This window comes from Python bivittatus, unplaced genomic scaffold (assembly GCF_059951505.1).
Source record: "Python bivittatus isolate LINGU-HERP-01145 unplaced genomic scaffold, Pbiv_v1 ctg000220_np1212, whole genome shotgun sequence".
Lineage (NCBI taxonomy): Eukaryota > Metazoa > Chordata > Lepidosauria > Squamata > Pythonidae > Python > Python bivittatus.
This window is the reverse complement of record NW_028277048.1, coordinates 22,296,150-22,305,384: the sequence shown is the minus strand read 5'-3', so window position 1 is coordinate 22,305,384 and position 9,235 is coordinate 22,296,150. Positions and strand designations below refer to the sequence as shown.

The 9,235-nt window shown below is 44.0% G+C and overlaps 1 pseudogene; it reads right to left on the bottom strand.

The window, feature by feature from the left end:
- Nucleotides 1–1,550: 1,550 nt before the first annotated feature.
- LOC103064251 (retinol dehydrogenase 16-like) lies at nt 1,551–8,754 on the bottom strand (annotated as a pseudogene).
- Nucleotides 8,755–9,235: the final 481 nt, after the last annotated feature.

The following is a 9,235-nucleotide window of genomic DNA, read 5'->3' as shown; positions in this document are numbered from 1 at the left end:
ACCGATATGAACAAGATGGACCCAGAAGTCACAAGTGGAAGTCAGGAGAAGGCAGGAAAGGGTTAGTTTGCAGCGCGCCACAAACTAACCCTTTCTCACTTTCTCCTGCCTTCTGTTTGCATTGGAGTTGGAGTTCCCAGAAAGGGTTAGTTTACACAGCGCGCTCTGTTGCCAGGTGAGGGAGGAGAGGGGGTGGTGGTAGAGGACAGGGGAGAGGGGGCAGAGGTCTCCTGCATTGCCCGGCAACAGAGTGCGCTGCCCCCCACTGGCTCGTCCTTCGCTTCCCTCTCCTCCGCTACCACCCCCTCTCCTGCCTCACTTGGCGATGCATTGGCAGCAGAACATAGGGCTCCTCTGCCCGTACGGCTCCCTGCCTCCTGTCTTTTCTTTCAACAAAACGTCCATATAGGGCTTCCAGTCTTTTCAAAAAGCCTTTATAATTTTTCCCCTGACCAAACTGATCAGCTTTGCCATTTCCGTGAGCGCCCTCAATTTCATAATCCAATCTTCTACAGTGGGTATTTCATTCTTCTTCCATCTTTGTGCGTACAGTAATCATGCTGTAGTTACCGTATACAATATTAGTTTCCCGTCTTACTTTTCTTGTTTAGCGTCCATAAAGCCCAACAGAAACAATTCCGGTTTCATTGTGATATTAATCGGCAATATCTTTTGCATCATTGTATGAATCTGCACCCAAAATTTCCTTGATTTTTCACAAGTCTACCATGTGTGATAAAAAGTCCCCTCTTCCTTTTCACACTGCCAACATTGGTTTGATATTACTTTGTAGTTTTGTAAATTTAACCAGTGTCATATACCAATGATTCATGATTTTATAAAAGTTCTCTCTTAAATTGTGACACAATGTAAACTGAACCCACATTTTCTCCCATATATCCATATTTATATTATAATCAAAATTTGCAGCCCATTTCACCACACATACCTTTTACCTTGTTGTTGTTGTTGCTCCATGCCAGCCACAGTCTTTCAGGACGGAGGTGGTTTTGTAAAATAATTTCCAAACTAGACGAAGGTCGCCGAGCACCACTTTGGCACTCCTGTGGGACTGATGGGAGAGCTGTTCCTAGGAAAAGTGGAGAAATCCTGGATTCAGCAGAACTGGGGTTCGTGGCAGCATGTTCCCCGTGTCCCGCTCAGAAAGCACCTCAGGTTGCCCAGCTCCTAAGCCGCCATTCCCCCTGTAGTGACCATTTCCTCCGAAAGTGGTAGAGGTGATACAAGATCATGTCACCACATTTCCAAAAGCCCCTAACCATGCTGGTTTGCTGGGTTAGTGACTGACGTTCGGGAGGTGGGGTGATACGTTCTCAACGATCGCTACAGGCAGACACTAAGAACAGGCAGGCGGGAGGCTAAAGAGAAAGACAGTCCAGCAGTGCTCTTATTTGGCCAGGACTCCAGAGTTCACAATACTGAGGCAGACCAGAGGAGGAAAGACTTACTTTGCTCGCAGAGACGTAATTTAGCCTAGGAAGGCTTGGCAATCGTGCATCAGTCAAGTCCCATTTGTAGCTCCTTTTCAACTATTTCTCACTAAGGAAACTGGGAGAGTGGGGACAAAGAAATTAGAAAATACGCCAAAGTATGATTTCCTCTCCTGTTTTAATTTTCTATTTTTTTTAAAAAAAGACTCTCCAGAGGTGTCTTCAGTACCATGTCTTGGGTCAATCTCTGGGAAACCCTGAAGCCCTCAAGACACTTTGTTTGGATGAGGCTCCCAGGGGCAAAATTCCCAGTGATCATTTGATGGCAGCAGAGACACAACGAGCGATTACCTGCTATTACCATCTACTGGCCTTCTGGATTTCTGCAGCCCAGATCTGATAGCTCCAGCTTTGGATTCCATCAGAATTCAGCCAGAAATCAATCAGCTCAACTGACACACACAGATAACAGCACAAGAACAGTGAGGTGCAGAATTGATTCTGGGCCAGCGGATAGAGCCATGAGTAGTGCTACGAATATCAAAATGGTGTGTTATAGCCCTTGGCTCTTAGGAATACAAAAAATGAAAGGAAAGCAGAATGGAAAACACTGAGATAGTTGGCCACATTCTACAAGTCACTTTTACTTAGCTTTTCAGTTCTTTGCAGAAAATGTTGATGAACAGGGGTTTTCTGACCACAGCTGATCCATACTGCAGCCTTCCAAAAAGCAACAGAAACAAAGAAGCAAAAGCCTTGTGTCTGCAAGAAAGATACAACTGCCTTCACTTCTGTTCGTATTGAAATCTATTCTACCCTACAACACAGCCCCATTAAATCCTCAAAGGCTAAAAGGTAGCAAATGCCACACGATGACAGGATTATGCAAAACACTTCAAAGGAGTGTTTCACAAAGCAGCTGGGCACAAACTGAGCATCTCTCCTCAAAGTCTTAAAGCAGCCATGTCCTCCAGCAGTCTCAAGCTGCTTTCCAGCCATTTCTCACTTGTGTTGTGTGCACGCAGACATCTGTTTGGCATCAACGGGACATCAAGTTAATGGCTGTTTTTGTGTGATTTAATTAATTAATTGTTTCAGTGTTTCCAGTGGAACTAAAGTTGATATTTTCTGTTTCCCGCATTCTCTGCCAATTTCTCTTTTCTGGCACTGAATCTGGTTCTTGTATACCATGAAATAATACTCAAGCTAATGGCTGTTTTTGTGTGATTTATTTATTTATAGCTTTTAATTCTTTAAAATCCCATTTTTAGCTTAAGATGAGACAACAAGGTAGCAACAAAAGAAAAATGTGTCAAACAAATTGAAGGAAGCTCTTTAATGGACTTCATTTAGAAGACAACTTGAACAATTGGTAGACCCCTTCCATGTTTAAACATTTGTTGAATGTTTGCAAAAGTGAGAGATGCCAACTTGTTGAAATGAACTCTTGGGATCCAGGCAGGATGGAAAACCACATCTTCTCTTCTAAATGATGGCTAGCTTCTCAAGTTAGTAGTGAGACAATCTAACTTGTGTGTGCTGTTACATACAAAACAATTAGAAACAGCCAGTCCACCACCCAGCTTGGCCAATAAGAGGCAGGCAGGCAGGCAGGCAGGCAGGCAGGCAGGCAGAGCAGCTTTGCATCCCAGCCAGCAGAGTAGCGAGCACGAGGATGGTGGGATGTTAAGCCATGCTCTATACGGTCCGTCACCAAACGAAGGTTCTTCTCACCAGACGTCTTGGAAAGTTGCACCATCTTGCAATCTAGGTATGAAAAGCATTAAGCACAGAAACTCATCCATGAGAAATTGTGAAGCTTCTAGTAATAGCCCTGGCTTTTAAAATCAGTGGCAAACTGACTCTCCATGGATAGTTAAGCTTATCAACATGTTGAAATTGTCATCATATATTTATTTCTTCAAATGTTTGTGTGGTGCTCAATCCAGAAATTCTAGGTGGTTTACAATAACACACTTATCATATAATAAAACAAATTCCAAACACCAAGACATTTCAAAAAAGGAATAAAGTAAGTAAGAAGTGATGTAATAAACTAAAGGAAATCATGTCAAACAGGACTACTCAGAGCACCTCAACACTCAGTGGAGCACAGTGGTCTATTCAGCCTTACCACAACTAGCAGGTTGGAGCCCCCAGCCCTCAGGGGATAATCTATTGCACAAGGGGGGGGGGGCAGAGCCAAAGAAGGACCACTCAGCGGACATAGAAAGGAATGGGCGATGGGCTGAAAGAGGTTGAAAGAGAGGGGAAAAATGAGAGAATTGTAAAGAGAGGAATTGTGAACAAGGGCTCCTCCAGGCTGCTGAGTTAAAACAAGATCTACCAGCCAGGCCACTGCGGAGAGTGACCATTTACAAGAGGGAAAGGACCACCTATAGTAGGTTGTACTGGGCAGATCATGACTGCTTTAGGAACAAAGTGGTCAGCAAACGATGCCAGATAGCATCCACAACAAAAAAAATGACATTGGAAGCAGTTGAAACACATGACTTTAAAACTGGAATAGCTACAGATGACATTAAACTGCCTCAGGGAAGTTCATGAGAACATGGCAGGAAAATGTGGTTACTGGGTAAGGGAGGAATGGCCTCGTGTGTTGCACACCCCAAACTTACCTCCTACAGGATTTCCACACATCACTTCCCTTAACTCTTCCCACATAACCGCTCCCAGGACATCACTACTCGCCAGCTGCAGTTCCAAAGCAGAAGAGAAATTGAGTGTTGGGACAGAGAAGATCATGCTGGCACATTTTTGGGACACTTCACAGACTGAAGGAAAGCAAGTTAAACCATGACCCCATGGCTGCCCTGCATACCTGGCCCTCTAGCACTTTCTCGGTTACCACCAAACAGCCTTCCCCACAAGCTCTTTCCCCTTTAACTCACACATTTTCAAGAACTTCCGCCCATAGCTTTCTTGAATGTCTGGGGCCAGCTGGCGCCATATTCTCTGCAAGGACTCCTGCTGATGATTGTAGATTGATGTTGAAAAACCACCAGGTTCAGCCATGCTGGCTTGGACCCCAAAAGTCTGCATCTCTTGCCTGGATTGAGACCAAAGCAATAAGGACAAAAGAAAGGGCTTGTTCTTAGACCAAGGATCCATAACATTCAATGTCCTGCTCCCACAAGCATCAAATACAGAAAATTGCCCTCTTCTGCTGGAATTCTCTAAAAGGAGGTTCAGAAGGGTGACAGAAACTGTCCCCCAAATATAAAGGTGCCTTCCCTGTCCGATTGACATGCCTTGCTAGGAACCTTCGCTAGACATTTCCCATTGTTTTCATGAAACCGATTTCCAAATGGCGCCTTCCTTTGGGACCACTGCAGAGAGGCGGATACCTCAGGTTTTAAACTGGTCAGGACAACTCTGTGGCTAGAAGAAGAAATGCCAGTGCATTTCAGTTGCATTCAGTTGATGGGGTAATTTATATAATACCAGTCTTACTGTTTATGTTTAATTAAAACATCTTTACCCCACGGTCTCTAAATGGGATACAAAAAGCATTCAAACTGGCTAACAAAAATAGTTACAGTAAACACAGGATCTTAAGGTATAATATCCACATGAAAGACAGACTTTACAAAATGCAATATATGTAGTCCTCGGTTTCTGACAGTAATTGGGACCAGAAACTTCATTACTAAACAACACGGTGGTAATGTGTGACATCATGTGACTGTGCCAACTTATGATGGCAGTTCTGGCTGTCCTAGTTGCTGTTCTTAGGCAAATCCCATGTGGTTGCAGTGTCCCACAGTCACACAATCATTTGTGACCTCTTGCCAGTTTCCCCATTGACTTTATTTATATATACCTAAAAAAAAAATTCCCCTCTCACCTCCCTGGGTGGTGTGTGTCTTCCTCAATCTCGGGTCCTCTACCAGAGGTCTGGGAGTTTGAGGGTTCTGCGCAGGATCTTAGCTGTTCCCAGCACTCCACTCTTCTGCACAGAGAGCTCTGAGGTTGTTCCTGGGATCTGTTGGAGCCCCTCTCCCAGCTTAGGAGTCACAGCCCCGAGTGCTCCTACCACCACTGGGACCCCTGGTACTTCTCCAGCTTCTCATGCTCCTTCTTCCTAATGTTGCTGTCACTTGGCACTGCTACATCTATCACTCCCGCTGTCTTCTGGTCTTTCTCTACTATCTATCTATCTATCTATCTATCTATCTATCTATCTATCTATCTATCTATCTATCCATCCCTGCACACACACACACACACATACATATTCATATACAGTAGTATCTTATACTGACACTGAAGAGGACAGGCCATCTGGCATACACAGCTGTGACTTCCTGCGCCTGAGCCCCTTTGCCTCCGAACCGATCCCATCAGGGAACTCCTCTCTACCCAGCAATAGGACGAGCCCAGCGTGTAGCTTGGAAGTCTTTTGTGAGGGTCCTGACAAGTAAAAAGGGTTCCGGATAGCTGGGCTTGTATTTTGGCTTTAGTTGAAACACAGATGAGAACTCTTCAGCGTTTACTTTACCTCAGACTGTCAGAAAAGGCTTCCACCCTGTATTTGGATATAGGATAGCCTCCTCCATAGCACGACAGTCTTCCCAGAACACTGGACACGTTGACTACCCTCCCTTTGGCCTTCCTTACAAAGGGCAGCATGTGAAGCGCGACATCAATTAACCCAAGCAGGTTGACGTCCAGCACTGATACAAAGTCCTTCTTGGTCAGCCACTCGTTGGGAGCTGTTGGGTAAGCAATACCTGCATTGTTTATCAGTCCCCAAAGTCCTGTGGAATCAGAGGAGATAAGACAAGTTTATCCATCCATCCATCCATCCATCCATCCATCCATCCATCCATCCATCCATCTTCCATATCTATCTATCTGTCGTGGAATTTTTGCCAAAGACAGGAGCATAGCTCTGAGAAGAAGAGCCATGTTTATTGCAATGAACGTTGGGGGCCTGCTTTCAAGAAAGAGGGACCCTGAACAATAGAAAAGCATAGAATTTATATACTTTTGAGGTTGAGAGGTGGGAAATCTGAGGGCTCTGATTGGAGGATAGGTTTGGATAGGTGTTAAATGGGGGATAAATGGTTTTTCTATGGTGAGATAAGAACCACGGCAAACCCTTAAGCAGACAGGTGATGGCTCTCCCATTGTTTCCATATGATAGAGGGCTATTTTTGGTAGTGGAACATGGTCACTCTTGGGTCATGCAATAGCTTGGAGCTGACCCTGTTTTGCAGGAGCAAAGAATGGCAGAAGGTAGTGGAGAAAAGAGAGTGAGGAGAGGCAAGGGGGAGGGGGGCAAGTTTCCAGCTTTATTTTATTATTTTTCCATCTATCTATCTATCTATCTATCTATCTATCTGTCTGTCTGTCTGTCTGTCTGTCTGTCTGTCTGTCTGTCTGTCTGCCGGTCCGTCCGTCCATCCATCCATCCATCCATCCATCCATCCATCCATCCATCCATCCATCCATCCATCCATCCATCCATCCTCCCATAGAATCAAGATTCCTAACCCCAAATTTGTCAAGAAAATGTCAGCCCTTCAGAATAGACCAGACTAGGAATCCAAAGTGATGAATGCTAATATTATAATATTATAAGGTTTATTATAAGGTTACAGTAATAGAATCTTGCAGAGACAGGGACTGCTACAGTTGGCCACAAACATTTATTTGAAGATCCTTCATGGATCTAAGCCTGGTGACCCAGAGGGTGAATAAACCTTTTGGGGCTATAGAGGGGCGCTGCACTACATTCTATGTTAATGATGAATGTTTTTGCCTCTCATTGTAAACATTTCTCTGCCTTTCCATCCAGCAAGAGACCACATATCCTGGGAGGCTCCTTCATTATTAACTGAGCAGAGCCAATCTTTACAAGCCCTTGATTCCCTTGCCACCAACAGTTAATTTTGTCCAGGATGGTCTAAGAAGCAGAAGATTTATATGAGCTGAAGAAAAACAGAACAGGGTCTAATAAGCTGTCTGTGGCTGTGGCTCAATTTTTTGGAGCCCCAGCAGCTGTTCATTTGAAACCATCTATAAGTGTGGCTAGCAATATTTATGAAATAATTAGTATATTCCAACAAATTATTGGTTTACCTCAGAAATATCTAAAATATGGTCAGCTTTTTTCTCTTCTTCAATTCAAAGAGCAGACTAAACCCTGCTTTGATAGAGAATGTGTTGCAGGGAAAATAACGATAATACCCCGATATGTGTGATCCTTCTTCTCGGGAAAACCTTTGTACTCTAAAAAGAGTTAGAAGAGGCTTCTCAAGGAGAAGAAAGAGACGTTATCCATTAAAGACCTGGAATAAGCTCCAGCAGGCTTTAACAAAGATATTTCCATGGCCTATTTAATATACCTTCAAGTTGCGGTTCTTATATTTTGCCACTCTAGTCCAAAACTTAAGTTCCCAACTGAAAAATAGTAAAACCCCCGGAAAAGACATAATTTCACCGGATTGCTTAAAATCTACTCTGCTTGGTGCGCATCTGTGCTAGTTCCCTTTTTTCCTGCCACAAATAACATCTTACAGATCTTCAAAAAATGGTTTAATTCTATCATTCTTCCTATATACAAAAGAGGGGAGAAGTTCAATCCTTTAAACTATCACCTTATTAGTCCCTTATCTGGGATCAGTAAATTATACACCAGATTTTTGTACTGTGACCTTTTGCACTGGGTGCTTTGTGAGAATAATTTGGCCCCAGACCAGGCAGGGTTTAGACCTGGTCAATCCCCTGTGGACTAATTCACAATATTGCCCCACCTAGCCAAGAAATATTATAGTCTTCCCAATGGAACCTTTACATTGTTTTCATTGATCTAAAGGCCACCCATGATTCCATACCACGTGAGAGACTTTGGAGAAAACTACCTGCAACCTTGACTGATTACCATCTTCTAAAAATGGCTTATTAATTTAGGCAAGAAAGTCATGACGATATTGGCATGCTAATAAAAAAAAGGGGGAATTTTGGGGCACACTGAGGACACAGAGTAAGAGTTAACCAACACAGTACCTTTGTTCCCCACACATGTTTTCACCCACTCAGTTGCTGCCGCAACACTCTCAGTGCTGGTGACATCCAGCAGGGTGGTTTTTAACCGGTCCGATGTGACTTTTTCCAGCTATTCTGCCCCTTCCGGAGTGAGACATGCGGCCAACATGCGCAGACCCCGGGCATCCAGCTCCCTGGGCAGCTGGTTCCGAAAGCCAGTGTCACACCCCGTGATGAAGGCATATTTCTCCGTCAGGTTCTCCACTGTCTCTCTCTCCCAGTGATATCTTCAAATGTCCATTGCTGAGTCACCATCAAGGCCCACCTTCACAGAAACCACTATAAGGTATGGGACCTATACTAATACACCTCCACAGCTCCCCTAAGATGTCTGGGAGGTCTGAAAAGTCAGATCTTAAGCCCACTCCCATCCTCGATATGCACCCTAAATTTCATCTCTTGTATGCAGTAATCTGTCTACTTTGGACAGATCTTTTACCATTCAAACAAAGGGTCATTGCCTCAATTCTTTCAGTGCAGGCAACATCCAGAAGAGTAGTTTTTAATCACTTTTCCATTCTGGATGAAATTATCCTTAGACCCCAGGCCACCTAGTAAGCCTTTTCCCAAAACCAGAAACACGCTTGTGTTTCCCTTTCAGGTTTTCCCTGGTCTGCCTCTCTTGGTACCAGTGGCAAAGAACATAAAATCCAGTGGGACAACAAATTAGAACAACATGACAAAAGTCTACAAAGTAGAAATGTCAACAC